The 18,055-nt window shown below is 38.8% G+C and overlaps 1 protein-coding gene across 6 annotated transcripts in view; it reads right to left on the bottom strand.

Moving 5' to 3' along the window:
- nckap5l (NCK-associated protein 5-like) overlaps positions 1 to 18,055 on the bottom strand; it is a 538,388-nt gene that overhangs the window by 385,021 nt on the left and 135,312 nt on the right. The window contains exon 2 of one of the 6 annotated variants that reach the window (XM_069935210.1): positions 17,579 to 17,621. The exons of the other annotated variants lie outside the window; for them this stretch is intronic. The gene's annotated coding sequence lies outside the window, so the exon portion shown is untranslated. The remainder of the gene's footprint in view (positions 1 to 17,578; positions 17,622 to 18,055) is intronic. 6 annotated transcript variants of the gene reach the window in all.

Genomic DNA, 18,055 nt, shown 5'->3' with positions numbered 1-18,055 from the left:
ACCTGACACTTTCTCAAAACAACAATGACTAGTGCAGTAACTGACAGCGGGCCACCGAGAGAGCCTCTTGATAGTCCACCACCAACCCCCACACAGATCCCACTCCCCCACGACAGCCCTGATTTCAACTTTGCATCTAAGACCAAGTGAATATTTTTGAGTCATTTTTTTGGAGGGGAAAAGTGGGTCTAACATGCCATGAAATACGATATGTTATTCATGACACTCGATCCCGACACTGTTATGTTATGCATCCTGCCTCTTTTGCTCCCAGAATGCTGGCCTGTTGTGTAAAATGACACACTGACCCAGCATTATGATAGCATTGTTTGTTTCAGTGTAAACGACCAAAGCTGGGTTAATGCTGGGTCTTTCTTACAATATTGGGGGATTTCTGTGTAAAAAGCATAATTATCATTAAAATAACAGCACGATACATTTAAACCAGCATGAAAGTTTTGATTTAAAATGTGAGGAATTTAGCATTCCTTTATTTTCCCATTTCCCTGGATGATATATATTCCAGTGGTTTTCACTGACTACCATGGATTTCCACTCTTTACAGATGACCGAAGACCAACTTACACCTGCTGGTAATTTACTACAATCCCTGGCAGATGTATGCTAAAGCAAAGCTGCACCAACATATTCATCAGACTAAGTGTTGTGCTCAAGGGTGGGAAGTGCATCAGTGGCATAGAAAACAAAGAAGCCAAGCAGTATTCTCCCGCATCTCCCTCTGTGCTCATTCTGCCTGGAAACTGCTCCCTGCTGACCTTTCCAATTTTCTTCCCGCAGCTGCACAAACATGACTGAAATAGACACTGTTGCAAAGACACACACACTAGAGGGACATAAAACAGAGATAAAGAAAGAAAAAGGGTGGAAGGAGAAAAAAACAAGTAATCTAAATGGAGGGCAAGAGGTATAAAAGGTGGGAAGAGGAATGAACAAATGGCATCAACTGAATTCCCTCATTGATGACTAACTTCTGAATCCAATGTGTGACAAGAAAGAATGAAAACCCTCAAAAGCACTAACAATGAGAAACTCCACAATTGTTTACATCAGACGTTGACATGAAAGTGGATTTGGAAGATAAATGCATGATCAGCAATGAATCTCCACAGCGGTCTTGAAAATGACAATTGTAGCTGATACTCAAACTGAAAACAGAAATTCCAGTGCATCTAATTTTAATTTTAATTAATTAGACCTATAGCACTGTAACAGGTCAATTTGGCCCCGAGTCCGTACCACGCAAATTACACCTCACTAACCTACACCCTCATACGTTTTTGAAGTTGCAAGTAATTTTTAGTTGAAAGTGAATCAAATCAATTTATTTTCACACATTTCCTGGAGATTGTATTGCTTCAGCAAACCTTCCAAGCTCCACTGCTGTACAATACAAGCTCTTCTTTCAAGGACAGCAACATCCATGTTCTGACATGATAGAACAGTAGCACACTTTTCTCTTGGGAGAAAGATCGTGGGTCCAAGTTCAACTGTAAACAATTAAGCACAAAATGTAGGTCAATAGTTCAGTGCAGTATTGAAAGAGATCTACAATTTGGAGAGACCATATTTCAGATGGTACTTAAACCAATACTCCATCTATCCTCTCAGGTGAATGCAAAGCATCCCTTGGCACGACTTCAAAGATGAACAGATGAATTATCCTACTGTTGTTGCCAATATTTATCCTTAAGCAAGATTAGCAAAACCTAACTAACACATTATTATCCCTCTTGTGTTTGTGGAACTTGGCTGCACAGAAATCAGTTGCAACATTTGTTATGCTGCAGCAATAACATTGTTAATATTAAATTTGAAACATCTGGAGTTTCTAAAATGTAACACACTTCACACCAAACTTTCAATCCTTTCCTTTCAAATTGATCCTGCATCATTTTCAGTTGATGTAAGTCAAAGATATTGCATTCCAGCATCAAAGGTCTCATGCCAATTTTCTGCAACTCAACACTATATATGAATGCGTGCTTTCAAGACTCCTTTATTCTCATGTAATAATGCAGAAAATTTAATATTTCACAAAATTCTTTTTTGCCTGCTGTATGGCAAGAGTGGCCATTAGTATTGCCCGGTGCCCCTTCTGAGACATTGAGTATCTGTGGATCGCCTCCAGCGCTCCTGCAGCTTGCTTGTGCATTGATTAAAAGAAATGAAAGAAATCTTTATTCTTCGGTCCTATGGAAATAAACAAGCCTAACTAATTTTGAGCTAAAAAATGACAATAATATGATTTTCAAAAGCAATCAACAGTAAACCAGACTGTAATTTTTTAGACACTTATCCAATTGCAAAACAATAAGTTCCATAACTAACTAATAAATAAAATTGTATTTGAACTTAAAATCTGGCTAATAAATGCAGCATTTCATTCCCTTTTACAGAATGGAAAAAATAATGACAACCAACCACCTTTGTAGGAGTTATCAGATATTTAGATGGTGCAAAGGAAGTTGCAGTGGAGTGTTGAGGTTGGCTAGTTAATGCAGTCTATGTGCAAATTGAATAAATCAAATGCAATGAAGTATGTATTAGCTGAAAATAATATTTTAAACATGTGGCATGAAGAGAATAATTAATGTTTGTGAGCAATGAAATAGGACTTTCCGCCTAAAAGCAAGTGTAAATCATCAATTACTCTGTCGCTCATTATTTTTTAAATTAATTTCTGAAAATATTTATCACGTCAAGCAATCCAAATATTTTCATGTGTAGAGTTATTGAGCTTCCATTTTAATGCCTTGTGCAATTATTTATTGAATCTTAAATCCTTTGTACTAACACTTTTTTTTTAAATTGAAACAAACAAAGATTTTTTTAAAGAATGCCAGGTATTAATTCAGATCTAATTCCAATATTTTCAAGGCAAAGAAATCGCTTTTAATATAATTTATAAACACTGCACCGCTAATCTTACTGAGACTCACTAACTGTCACTTCTTAGGAATGGTAATTATTTATTGTGGTTTTAAAATATGCCTAATTTTGATATGTCACCTTCAAACAGAAGCAATGCACATCATGCTTCATAGATATGCATCTTTTGTTACTGTTACTGAGTAATAAATGTGACTCCTGACATCCAGCAAATTGTGGTGCATTGTTTTGAAACTATAATACACTGTATCAAGCAGTTATAGGATATTAATTATAATCACAATCCCACACACAGTCAGTTCCTGATCCCAGCTGTGCTGTCAGAGGGAGATAAAAGGTGGGACCACAGAGGGAAGGAAAATCATCCTCAGGCGACTATCTTGTAGCTGTGGAAGCTGGCAGCAGGAATGGCAGAAAGAACTGGACAAGAAGAGTGAGGAAACCCAAACAAGAATTTCAAACAGCACCATTCAATTTGAATTAACTGAAATAATCAGTCTAATTTATCTCTAAATTTCAACAAGACAAAAAATGTGGATTTAAATCACAATGAGTTACATTATTTTTGTTCTTCAAAAGAAGTCAGTGTTATTTGTCTTGTATTAATTTGATCTACTTGCAAAATAATAGAAGCATGCTGTGATAAATATAAATTGTCACTCAATGTAAATGTACTTAAGTGAGAATAAGTAATAAGGCACCCAGCTATAATCACCTTAAATATTTAATGTGGAACTAATTAGAACACATAGAGGATTAAAATCAACCCATTTAACCAATCTAGCATGTTGCTTCATTTAATAAGGTAGTTCCTGATTTGTATTCGAGTCTATTTTTCTGCTTTCTATTTGTTCAAAAGATCTATTAACATCAAACATCCTCAACAACTGAATGTCCATCATTACCTGGAGTAGAAAATTTTCAACTCCACGGAACACAGGCTTTTGAGCTCAGTCTCTCCTCATATGAAATGATTAATCTTGTAAATTAAGCATATCTTTCCTAGACGCAAATGAAACGAGTATAATCTCTACAAAACCATATACAAATGTAGCAAGACCTTTAAACTCATGTTTTAATCTCCTTGTTATAAAGGCTTAAGATTCTTAACTGCATTTTAACAATGTAATTAAATATGCATAGGATACGGAACAATACAGCACAGGAACAGGCCCTTCAGCCTACATGTCTAATCCTAACAGAATGTCCAAATCGAACTAAATATTGCCAGCTTGCACGTGATAGATATTTCACCATTAAATTAGTAGTTCTCAAAGTTTATCTTTCAATTCACATACCACTTGAAGTAATCTCTATGCCATTGGTGCTCTGTGAGGAGTAAGAGATTGTTTAAGGTGATAAGTGAGTGGGAAGGGAAGGTTGAGAATCACTGTTCGACACGTAATTGTTACTGAAATAATTTGCTTGAGAAAAATTGTCACTGGCCCATTTCCTTTGGCGTTCTGAAACGGTGCGGTGGGGGGGGGGGGCAAGAGAGGGGGAGGGAGGAGGGGCCTAACCAAAGCCAGAGAAGTCCATGTTGATACCATCATATTTGAGAGTGCCCAGATGGAATATAAGGTTTGTTCCTCCAATTTGCGGGTAGTCTCAATATGGCAGTGCAATGGACAGACATGTCAGTGTAGGAATGAGGTAGGAAATGAAGTTGTTTAACTCCTCTTGTATATGACAATTTTACCTGTGGAAAAATGTTCTGAATGTAATTCATAATCAAGCACACCAAAATCCAATATTTATTAACTTCTAGTCTCATATTCTGCTTTTCAAATACTCTTACCAACAAAGAAAACTTCATATTTCCCAAATCACTGCCTCACAACTTCTTGAGCTTTTTGTCAACGTCTGTATCTTTGCAGAATTTTTACAGTTCATTTTGTGCCTCGATCTTTATCTGAACCTGAATACACTGAATTTAGTTGAAAAGGAAATTGTGCAGAGGATACAGAGAGGCTGCAGAGGGATGGTTGAAAGGTCAGGTGAATGGGCAAGAGTCTGGCAGATGGAGTACAATGTTGGTCAATGCAAGCTAATCCAATTTAGAAGGAAAAATAGAATGTCAGATTATTACTTAAATAGTGAAAGATTTCAACATTTGCAGAAGGACTTGGGAGAGGTTGAGCGTGAATCACAAAAGGTTTGTTTGGAGGAGCAACACAGCATAGAGAATGCAAATGGAATGTTGGCTTTCATTATTGGAGAGACTGAATTTAAGAGCTGGAGGTCCTGGTGCAACTATAAAGGGTGCTGGTGATTCTGCATCTGGAATACTGGATGCTGCTTGTCAGCATATTTGAGAAATATTCAAATCAATCGCTAGGTTGATTCCAGATATGAGGTGATCGACTTATGATGAGATTGGGTTGTCTGGAATTCAGAAGAACAAGAGGAGATATAATATAAATATATAACATTATGAAAAGGATAGATAAGTGTGACAGATTATAGATATGTTTTTGGGAGATATATTGGGGTTTTTTTTAAGTGTAGGACACATACAAACACTTTAAAACAGATCATATTTAAAACACTAGATCTCTGCTCATGCTAGACAGAATGGCACCAAAAGCCTTTACAAAAGCTTTGGAGAAAGCCCAAGAGCATCACTAATGGTTGTTGTTTACAAAGAGGCAACAGATGAAAGAACTCGTCAGAGCCACAGGCTGTCTGGAGTGGAACGTGCTGTTCTAAGAGGGTCATGTGATTTTGCAAGCAGAGAGAGTAAAACAGACTTTTTCTCAGAGAGAAAGAGAGGGGGGGGGGAAGAGAGAGAGATAATTCAGTTCTGCAGTTTTACAGCAGCAGTAGCTGGAACTGGAACAGGACAAGCTGGCAAGCTTGTAGAAAACCCCCATTTCGAAGACAGGTTGTGAGTGCTTAGTTCAGCCTGGTCAAAGCCCTTGTGGTTCATACAAGAGGAGATGACTGGCTGCCTAATGTTTCACTTGAAATAAGAGAAATGAAAAGGAACTCTGTGGTGACCTGAAAGAAAGAGGTTATCATCTAGAGAACCCTGATGGGGAAAGTTTCTTCTGCAAGACACTGAAGTGGCTGGTTACAAGGAATCAGTTGTGGGTGTCCAGCAAACAACAAATCTCTCTCTGAAAACTGACAAGAACCTTTCTGAGTGGTAACCAATTACCTTTCAAGCACCAAAGCCTGTTGAACTTCATAAATGTTAAATTCTGTGCACAGTAAAAGAATTGCCTGCAACCAGTGAACTTGGAGGAATGTGAATTGAGATTGGACTGTGAATCAAAGTACCCTTCTAAACTTACATACACATTACATACATGTGTGCTTAGAATTAGAAGGGGTTTAAGTTAGGTTAGTTAATAGTGACAATTTAGTGTGATTCTGTTTTCATGTTTAAAGATAATTAAAAACATTTGTTTAAGTAACCATTTGTCTTGGTGAATATCTATTGCTACTGGGTTTATGGGTCCTCTGCGCTCATAACATAAGATAGAGGCAGGAAAGTTGTTTCCATTGGCATGTGAGACTAGAACTCCAATTATATTCCTTGCAGTACCACGTTTCTCAATATGTTGTTTCATCTTATGTTCACAAATCCATCACGGGGTTAGAACCCACCAACATCTGACTCAGTTGATCGCTCAGTAGCACTAACAGCTACTGTGATTAAATGCTTTGAAAGGCTATTCATGGCCAGAATTAACACTTACTTAAGCAAAAGTCTGTACCCACTGCAACTGGCCCATCATCAAATTCACTCCACAGCAGATGAAATATTGCTGGCTCTCCACTCTGCTCTAGATCACTTTGAAAACAGCAATTCATATATATGTGGCTGCTCTTCATTGACTATAGCTCATCTTTCAACACCATTATTCCCTCAGTGCTGGTCAAGAAACTATAAACTCTAGGCCTTTGCACCCCCCCACCCCCCTGCAACTGGATCCTTGATGTCCTCATCGAAAGACCACAGTCAGTATGAATTGGAAACAACATCTCCTCCTCACTGATTATCAACACAGGCACACCCCAAGGATGAATGCTTAGCCCACTGCTCTACTCATCATACATCCATGACTGTGTGGCCAGGCACGATTCCAATGCTATCTACAAATATACCGAGTCACCAAAATCACAAATAGCAATGAGGAAGTGTACAGGAGGGAGATAGATCAGCTCGTTAAATTGTGTCATGCCAACAACCTTGAATCAACATTAGCAAAACCAAGGAGATGATTGTAGATTTCAGGAGGAAGTCAGGGAAACATGACCCAATCCTCATTGAGGGTTCAGTATTGGAGAGTGTCAAAAACCTTGAATTCCTGGGTGTTAACATCTCCGAGGACTGTCCTGGAGTCTCCATGTTAATGCAATCATGAAGAAGACTCACCAACAGCTATACTTTGTGAGATGTTTAAGGAGATTCGGTATGCCACCAAAGACTCTTGAAAACCTCTACAGATGTACTATGGAGAGCATTATGGTTGGTTGCATCACTTTCTAGTACAGAGGTGCCAAAGTTCAGGACAAGAAAAAACCACAGTGGGTTGTTAATTCAGCCTGCGGCATCACAAGCACCAGATTTCACTCCATCGAGGACATCTACAAGAGGTGGTGTCTTTAAAAAAAGCCTCTATCCTCCAGGACCCCCACCACCCAGGCTATGCCCTCTTTACTCTGCTACCATTGGGAGAAAAAGTACAGGAGCCTAAAGACAAGCACTCAGCAGCACAAGGACAGGTTCTTCCCCACTGCCATCAGATTCCTGAATAATCAATGAACCAAAGACACTGCCTTACTTTTTGTGCACTATTGTTTTTAATATTTATTGTTGGAAGATTGTTTATAATATGAATATTTGCTCTAATATGTTGTTGCAAAACAACAAATTTTGTGACTTGTTCATGACAATAAATTTTGATCCTGATGTCTTTGTTGCTTTATTAATTAAATCTGATCATATTCTTATAACATATGCTAATTAAGCACATATTTATTTATTGTACCTTGTTGATTTTTTTTTCAGTTGAAATAATTTCCCCACCAAACTGGATTTAGAAATTTTACATACACTTCTTCTTTCTTTGGCTTGGCTTCGCGGACGAAGATTTATGGAGGGGGTAAAAAGTCCACGTCAGCTGCAGGCTCGTTTGTGGCTGACAAGTCCGATGCGGGACAGGCAGACACGATTGCAGCGGTTGCAGGGGAAAATTGGTGGGTTGGGGTTGGGTGTTGGGTTTTTCCTCCTCTGCCTTTTGTCAGTGAGGTAGGCTCTGCGGTCTTCTTCAAAGGAGGTTGCTGCCCGCCAAACTGTGAGGCGCCAAGATGCACGGTTTGAGGCGATATCAGCCCACTGGCGGTGGTCAATGTGGCAGGCACCAAGAGATTTCTTTAGGCAGTCCTTGTATCTTTTCTTTGGTGCACCTCTGTCACGGTGGCCAGTGGAGAGCTCGCCATATAACACGATCTTGGGAAGGCGATGGTCCTCCATTCTGGAGACGTGACCCATCCAGCGCAGCTGGATCTTCAGCAGCGTGGACTCCACATACACTTCTAATGTCTCTTTAATTGGCAATATTTCCCATCACAAAACTTCACATGGTCTTACCTAAAATGCTTAGAACAAGCCTTTTATTAACAGTCTGATGTGTATGTTACTTTATCTGACTTTACTAGCCTGGCAGCATGGGATGCTAAACACACTGGCATTTTACTGAATATCTGAAGCTGGGAGAGAGTATTTATAACCATCAATTGCTGGAGAATTAATCCTAGTAAACTCATTTAAAAAAATTAATGGTAGTCACCTTCTACCTCAACAAGTGTATAATTAAAGTAGAAAGTCTACCTGACATGTTTCAAAGAAGATTTTTGAATGATTCTTTCCATTACATCATTCTTATGACTTTTGTCATTTTCAAAATGCAGTTCGGCTCATGATCTCCAAATTAGTTTTGACAGTTAACAAATAAAATCTTAAGACTTCTTGAAATTACTTTCTCCAAATAATTACTCAATTGCTTCCTTCAGCCCAAATCATATGGCATAATGAACATCTTATTGCACATTCTCTACATTCCCATCCTTTAGATGTTTCAAAGTTAGCTTACAAATTTATCTTGGCTGAAATCATATAAATTCTGAAATCAAGCAAGTTGAAACACATCCAATATTAAGTAATTTAGGAATGTTTGATTTATGGTGAAATTATTTTAAGGATGGCTGCTTTTAGACAAGGTCGGCAGAAGGCACAGATTTCCTGTGATGAGATTTAGAAGGGAGTTAAAAAGATTTCTGGGTGAGGAGGTGACAGAGGCAGGTACTGTCACATGAAGACGAGAATCTGAAATGCTTTGGCATAGAGTGCTGCAGCCCGATTGTTGGAAATGAAATGAGTAATAGATATTGGTTACTAGCAAGGCAAGGGTGGGAGGGTTGTGTGGGGGACTGGGGGAAGGGAGAAAGAACAACAAAGGACTGGTTTCCATGTTATACAACTCCACAAGTAAAGATCGAGTGATATTCAACTTTTGAATGAAATCATGATGAAGTATTATATTCAGCAGAATTTCTGGCAGGAACTGTTCATTTTCCTCCCCATCAAAATTTCTGTATAAAATGGAAGGAGATGGTATAATCCACCAGAGATTTCCAACTACCCATAAATATAGAGAAATGTTTAGGTATTCCAGCTTCCCATACTGCAGAGAAATGGATAAATTCAAATCCTAATGTACACTTCAGTTGGCAATGCAGTCAATCATCCTTTCTCCCTTTGAACATGAAAAGCCAAAATTGCCAAGTTTTTGAAAATTATTGGGGATTTTGCATAAAATATCTTCTTTGTGGTGTAAGGAGCTTGCCTAAAGATAAAAAGAATTTATAGGTGAGCATAGATTGAAAACAGTGACTGAAATAATAAATGATCCATGTCTTTTAGATGGATAACATCATTCTGTCAGATTTCCTCAACCCCGAAGTTCATCTGCAGCTTTTGATTGTGTCGAAGTACGAGGAGCCTTGAAGGCAACATATGTCAAGTACAGTTAACAACACAAAAGTCATATATAAGAGAATGGCTGGAGGAACACAATCTATTTTTTTTTAAACCTAAAATTTATTATCAATCATATGTGATTTAACAGTTGGAGGCAATGAACATATTTTATCATTTACCATTAGGTAAGGAGTACAAAGAAGCAGAATCTGCAGTTCACACATCATGAACAGAAAACAAATGTCAATTCTTCTTTAATATTCAGCCCTTTAAGGATGACTACATCAAACAAAAGTAATGTTCTGTACACGAAAAGCTTGTGTGCACTGTAATGAAACTGTACAGGGGGAGGTTATTCAGTCCACCATTCTTCTGCCAGCTCTTTGAAAGAGTTATACAATTATTTCCAACTTTCCTCATTCCCCATAGCTCCAGAATGGTTTCTTCTTCAGTTATTTATTGAAAGCTAGGCACACCTAACAGAAGGTTGACAGGGACATCTTGGTGAGAACAGGATTGAACTTTGGAAAGTCTGCAATGCAGGCAAACATTCAGGCAAGTTCTGCCTATGGACTCTTGGAAAGCCAGACCTGATCTCCTCATCTTGATTATGAAGCTTGGGTGTTATGCTCAATTCAGCAGCAAACATCAACCTGTGAGATGCAGCAGAGACCAGCAGCTGTAGTTTGACATGATCCTGAGCCAGGAAGGATGTGCTGCACATGTTCATATTTGTAGCTGTAGGAGATCACAGATCTCATTGAGGATAACATGCAGTTTGATAGATGGCCCTTCAAATCACACTGTTTTGAAATGAATGGTATTTGTGTAACTTGATGGTTTTAAAAGAGCCACAGAGGGCTCCAAGATATGCTCATTCTCAATTCTACAGATCCAACCCTTCATCCTGAAGGTTTCTCTGTACATTGCATGGCAAGGACTTTATCAGGAAATGTGTGGGCGAGGGTGTTCCTACTGAGACTATCTGGGTGTATCCAAATCAGAAGCCACAGATGAACCAAGAGACCTACAAACTACTAAAGACCTGATCTACGGCATTTAGGTCAAGAGATTCAGGAACACACAGGAAGTCCAGGTACAACCTCCAGAAGGCCATCGCCAATGCAAAGAGACAATTCTGGACCAAGCTGAAGTCTCAGAGAGACACCCAGCAATTGTGACAGGGCTTCCACACCGTTATATCTATCCTTCAAGGTTGAACAAGGCAGTACCATCAATTGTGATATATCATTTCTGGATGTGCTCAATGACTTCTCTGCTCGCTTCAAAAGAGAAAACAATGAAGAACCCTTACAATCCCCAGTAACTGTGCTCCCAGTCTCTGAGGTTGAGGTGACCAGAACTCTCAGGAGGGTGAATCCTCAGAAAGCATCTGGATCAGATGGTGATGTTGGGCTGAGTGTTTAAACCCTGTCCAAGCCAACTGGCTGCAATTTTTTGTGTACATTTTCAACCTTGTGCTATTGTGGTTAAAGGTTCCCTCTTGCTTTAAAAGGGCATCTATCATTCCGCTTTCCAAAGAGAGACTATTGGTCAGTGGCAACAACGTCCATTACGATAAAGTGCTTTGAAAGGTTGGTAGTGGAGCAAATCAATTCCCATCTCTGGAAGGACCTGGACCCATTCCCATTTGCCTATTGTCATAACAGGTTAATGGCAGATACCATCTCGCTGGCCCTCCACTCGGCGTTAAACCACTTAGACCACAGGAACAACATAAGCTTGTTCATTAACTACTGCTCAGTGTTCAACACCATCATACTTGTAAATTTCATGCCAGCTAAAGGACCCGGACCTCTCTACATCCCTCTGCAACTGGATCCTCAACTTGCTCATCAACACACCACAATCAGAGTGGATTGTCAACATTAGCACCTCCACTATGACCATCAATACTGGGGCACCCCAAGGCTGTGTGCTTTGCTCCCGATTCTATTCCTTGTGCACCCTTGACTGTGTAGCCAAGTTTAGCTCAAACTCAATCTACAAATTCACTGACAACACCATTGTTGTTGGCTGAATAGCTGGAAATTATAAGTCAGTCAAGTGGCACCAAGGCAATAATCTTGCTGTCAGCATCACAAAGACCAACGAATATATTGTTGATTTTATGAAGGAGACACAAAAGTACTATGCACCTGTCCTCATTGATGGAAAGGAGGCAGAGAGAATCAGAATCTTAAAGTTCATGTAAATCCCTATCACAGAAGACCTTTCCTAGACCTAAAGCATTGAGGCCATTGTGAAAGCACACAAGAGCTTCTACTTTTTCAGGAGTCTGAGAAGGTTTGACAGGTCTTTGGTACTCTATCAAACTTCTACAGATGAACTGAGGAAAGTAAACTAGCTGGTTGCATCACAACCTGGTTTGGTAATTCAAGTGCCCCGGGAATGCAGATGTTTGCAGAAGGTATCCAGATCCATCATAGTTTCTGACCTCCCATCCATCAACAAGAGATGCTACCTCAACCAGGCAGCCAGCATCATACCTCCATCACCCTGTTCACAACCTTTTCTCACTGCATTCTTTGGGCAAAAGGTACAGAAACCTAAAAACCTGCACCTCAATGTTCAAGAGCAGTTTCTTTCCAGCAGCTCTCAGACCCCTGGACCTCCGCTTGGGACACAAATCTTGGATTGTCCGCACTATTGTAAGTCAGCATTTGCACTAGCATTACTGTGAACATTGATCATTTTATGTATTTATTTCCTCTTTTAATTTAATTCCATTAGATTTCCTTTATGAGAATCTGTTCAGCTGCAGCATGCAAAAATTTGAGGCATACTAAAATGATACAATGTGTTTGACAATAAACTCTATCATGATCAGTAAATAAAAATGGTCACTCACATATGAGTGAAGCTTTATTGCTCTTGACACCATTTTACTTTGGGTAGGATTCTACTGCAAAAAATCTTACAGAATGAAAATCCTGCTGGAAAATGAGGTAAATTTCCCAAAATGCACTAGCACCTCAAATGTGTGTGAACTTGCTCTATTCTTGGTTAAGCTTAGATTTCACCAGATTTAGTTTTATATTGGTGAATGTACAGGTACACAATCCTTTATCCAGAACCGTTGTGAGACAGTGTGTTCCGAATTTCGGATTTTTCTGGATTTCAAAAAGCCAAATTTAAGCCCACCGAATTGTGCTGCTGTATCCACCCCCACCCTCTTCCAGTCACCCTGTCGTCTCCCCTCGCCCCCCCCCTCGCCCACATGACTTGCCCACATGACTTGCCCACATGACTTGCCCACATGACTTGCCCACATGACTTGCCCACCCGTCTCACACTTCCGGTCTCCCGGCCGCCCAACTCACGCTGCCGGTCTCTCGCCCACCCGACTTGCGCTGCCGGTCTTCCCCCCTTGCCTGCCTGACTCGCGCTGCCGCCTCTCTCCCCACTTGCCGGATTTTGGAGCTTTCTGGATTTTAGATATCTGGATAAAGGTTCGTGTACCTTTTTTATCTTTTAAAAAAAAAGAGACATTAGTGCTTCAGATGGACATTCAGTGGCCTTCCACAAGCTGAAATAAACCAAGCAGATTGGTGCATAAAAAGTGATGTGATTTTATTTTCAAAAAAAATAGCTTGCATCTGGTGAATGGTTTGGCTTTTGCACAGGTTATTCTGAATTTCCTACGCTTCACGTTTTCCCAATGTCTGACCAATGTTAAAAATTTGTCCAGTAAGTTTCTGAAACCAATCCTTATATCAGAGAGTCTAAGGCAAGTATTGAAATCCCAACAACTACCCGGTTTATTTGCCATTATCCCTTGCATGGACACATCACAAGCCAATTTAACAGTTAACTCCAATCCCTTCAGAGGGATGTGGTGACCTTATTCTTAAAATTCTCCTGACAATATGATGAAGGGAGTTCAAAACGGCAACCAGTTAGCAAGATACTTAGTTTCAACTCCAGATGCAAATTTTCACTTCAATTTTTCTGTGAGAAAATGATGTTAAGATCATGAAGTGCATTTTCTATCCACCAAAATTAGGTGTTGAATGACAATCCGAAGTCCATAAAAAGATCATTGGGAGGCACTTATAAAAGGGTCAAGGAAGTTTTCCCCTCCAACAAGTTATTGCAAACAGCCCATTTCCAGCAAGCAACTGAAGCTTGACCATCAAAATGGCTCGAACCTCAGTGCCTGACCGGCCACTTCACTCACTTCACATTTACGTCAAGAATTTCTGATCTTCCTTAAAATCATTGTTCACATGTCGGGCAATTAATATGAAACTTGAGATTTGTAAAATGTAAAATAATCCTTTTTGTACATTAGCTGAAGAGGTAGTTGATTTAATTTTAAAAAATTGAAATGTTTGTTTTTTTTTACCTCTACAAATAATTGAAAAACCATATCCCTGGTCATTTGGGAGATAGAACTGAACCTCCCCCCACCTGAATCAAATAAAACTACTCAAGATTATTGATAGAATAGTAATTGATTAAACACAGCAGACCTGGTGCATTATTAAAACATAAAAATACTCTAAAGCCATTGTGTGTCAATACAGCTCTGTTTCACCAGGTTAGAAAATAAACTCTTGCAAAATGTAAAATAATTTGCTTGTAATTCATATCTTTATTTTAATTGATTCATTCTTATGAATGCAGCTTCTGAATACTTTTGTCCCAGGAACTGTCAGCTTCAATCATTATCGCTACAATAAATTACTGCAGGGTTAGTTGTGAAGGAAGGGAGAATTGTGGCAGAGGTGTGGATGCAGATACAAATCTGAAGGATGCGACTGCATTTCCACCCACTATCTTTCATCATTAGTGTTTAATTTGCCTGATATTACATTTTTCAGGGAGGGGAGGGTTCCTATCTTATTTTTATTTTAAATTTAAGCTTTGTATTTAAAGAGTTAAACATGGTATTCTGAAAAATATGGATAAGCAGTATTTGCCATCCGATATTGATTCAATTAATGATCAAAACATGTTTGAGCCACGATTATAAATGTGTATTTCATTGGACGACATGGTTGGCGTAGCGGTTAGGGCAATGCGTTTACAGAACTAGCAATTGGGACTGAGGTTCAAATCCCCTACTGTCTATAAGGAGTTGGTATGCTCTCCCCTTGTCTTTCTCCAGGGGCTCTGGTTTCCTCCATCTGTTTGAAACGTACAGTGAGTGTAGGCTAATTGGGTGCAAATTGGGCAGCATGGACTCATGAGCCGAAATGGCCTGTTACCATGCTATATGTCTAAATTTAAATACAAAATATATATTTTTAAAATTTAAAATTTAAATCTGATTAGATTTTTCTCCAAAGGTGTTCCCCAGTTGGTGCTTTATGGCCATGATTGTAGAGGTAATTAGTATCTAAAGTGAAGCAAACATCAACACAAGGTGCATTGAAAAAGACCACCAAATCTTAAAAAAATAAATTAGAATTGAGTAACCACTGTGGAGGCATGTTAGTTCATAAATGATCTTAGATTTGTGTGTACAGAAATAGACATTCAGGCTAAAGCCTTCCAGCAAAATGGGGGAATAAAACAACCATATGAACACAAGTGGTTTCTATGCTGGTTTTCTACATTTCTCTAGGTGCCAGGTTTTAACTTTTGAACCTATTTGGCTGCATCGGCTTCCAAGATAAGCTTCACTGTCAAAAGGACTCTGTTAATGTAAAGGTCAGCTGACTTGAATTATTCTAATCAGACACAAGGGACTCCAAATGCTGGAAGCAAGAAAAATTGCTGCTAGAGGTACTCGGAGGTACATAGCGGATCAGGGAGCAGCTGAGGAGGCAAAGCAAGGGTCAACATTTACTGCATCAGGACTGAGGGTAAAGAGATTGCCAATATAAGAGGTTTGATGAGGGGCTGAGACACATTGGAAGTGTGTGGCAACATGCATTTGACATCATCAGTGCATAAATGCTTTGCATTGGAGGGACCATGAATGGCACAGATCTGAAGCAATGGCATTGGCCTTTGTGGAAGAATTGAGACCTGCTTCATTGGCATATATGAAAGTTTCCAAGATTCCTTCGTCATGTCTGAGGAGATCAAGGTATCACATTTCTTCCAGGTTGATGATTTAATTTCCTTTCATTAGTAATGACTCCCATGACTCTGCAGACAGTCATTGGCCCTCCAAATTATTGTGTTCCCAATGTTCTCATTTCTCACCTTCCACCTATGATCCTCTCCTCAAATCTCTCAAATATTACTTTGCACCACAACTCTTCCTATGACCTTTCCCTAAATCTTCCCCCACCAACACACACCCATCAGTCACCACCGCTATCAATGCCAATTATACCATCAATCATCCCCAGTATGATCCTCTCAACCCTTTTAAGATACTCCCTCCATCTCTCTATCTTTCCTTTGCCCAAACTAATTTCCTCCTTGATCTCTGCCATTTGTAATGGCAGGACATCTCAGAGCCAAGGGCAAAAGGCAGCTCTTTTCTCTTCCAAGGATCTCATAGGAACTGTGCATATTAAAATATCACTGCCAGGCAGCCTTACAAAAATCACTGCTGTGAAACAGCCCTCCACCCTTTGGTGAGTAATAACTTCGAAGCCAACATCTCAAACAGAACAAAACTGTTAAGTATCTTTTTTTATTTTCCCAAGGACTATCATCTTGCCAAAACTTTGCAAAGCCTCATTGTAAGTTTGATAAACTTTGCCATTAGTAATATCATCCCATCAGCACATATACTGTTAAGAATGTCCTTGAAAAGGTCTGAATGCAGTATTTGTACAACTAGAAGAATGCACTAATTCAGGTACTTTTTTAAGCTCAAAGTTTTGCATGTGTTTCAAAAGAATAAGACAAAAATTGAATGGCTAAATTGTGCAATTTCAACCAATCTCAGCCTGGATGGCAGTTGGGTCCTCAAAATGCACCATAAAGTTAGAAAGTACAAATATAAGAGAAACAATCCTGCTCCTGATTGTTATCCAGTGGCTCTTTTTGAATCATGCACATATGTGGGCATTGTCAGTTGCTGGCTCACACACCAATGTCAAGGTACGATCCACATGTTGCCATGCAAATCAGAAGTGGCAAAAAAAATCAGAACTTGAAATCACACTTAATTATAGCTTAAAGAACAAAATTGAGCATTTGAGAGCTTTATTCTTAAATTTAAGATCATGTTTGTTTCAAGATGCATCTTTAAAATTTTGAAATAAAATATCAAAAGCACCCAACAAAATCTCAAGAATAACTTTCTGGAAACCGATGGTTGACTGCAAACCACCACCACTTCGCTAAACATCTACAAATCACTTGCATTTGCTTACTGTAGAATAAATGGAGAATAAATGTGGCAACTAAGATTTTTTTTAAAAAATGGAACATGAAGAATTAAACAAATATGAATCACAGTACATTATTACAATGCATTTTGTGGAATAGCATATAAACAAAACAAGTTAGAATTGGATCTAAACATGTTTGACATAGGAAACCTGACTCCCTTCAAAGGCAGGAAGTTCAAATTAAAAGTCACAAGTGTGGAGGACAAATATTTCTTTTCGGGCAAACCAGTAATAAAATTCAATTTTCTCCATTAATTGAAGAAAGCACATACATTACATTTTCCCTGCTACCAACTTTTAAGACTGTAAATTTCTCTACTTGTATATCTCAATGTGAAAATAAAATTTATACCTGCCGTCTATTTTTTTCTCATTGTGATTCTTGTTCAAGTTTACTGAAGGAACAATCAGAGATGTCTTCATTTATTAAAGAGAAAATGTTCCAAACATTGAATGCAAATTCTCAGGATACATGTCAACACAAAGCATTTAGAATCATAGCCTGAAAAAAAAACATGTTCAAAACAATCAAGCACAATATTTCTCAGATCAAGAATGTGATTTATGGTGTGAAAAATAAAAAAAATTTTAAAAAAAGAATGCCACTCTCTTACAAAGTTCATCACTGAAGTTACTTAGAAATCTCTTACTACCTGCAAATGGACTTTCTCAGCTTTCACCTAAACTCGGGTTCTTCTGTAAGTAACATCAGTGAAACTGCCTTCTTATATGGATTCTGAGACATTGTCAGTAAAGTCTCCCTCACTCCCTGGTACAAGTGACTTCTTACAAAAGTTGCACATGAACTGATTTGCTTTTTTAAAAAAAG

The sequence above is a fragment of the Narcine bancroftii genome, chromosome 4 (genome assembly GCF_036971445.1).
Source record: "Narcine bancroftii isolate sNarBan1 chromosome 4, sNarBan1.hap1, whole genome shotgun sequence".
In the NCBI taxonomy this organism is placed as follows: Eukaryota; Metazoa; Chordata; class Chondrichthyes; order Torpediniformes; family Narcinidae; genus Narcine; species Narcine bancroftii.
This window is presented reverse-complemented; position numbering and strand designations above follow the sequence as displayed.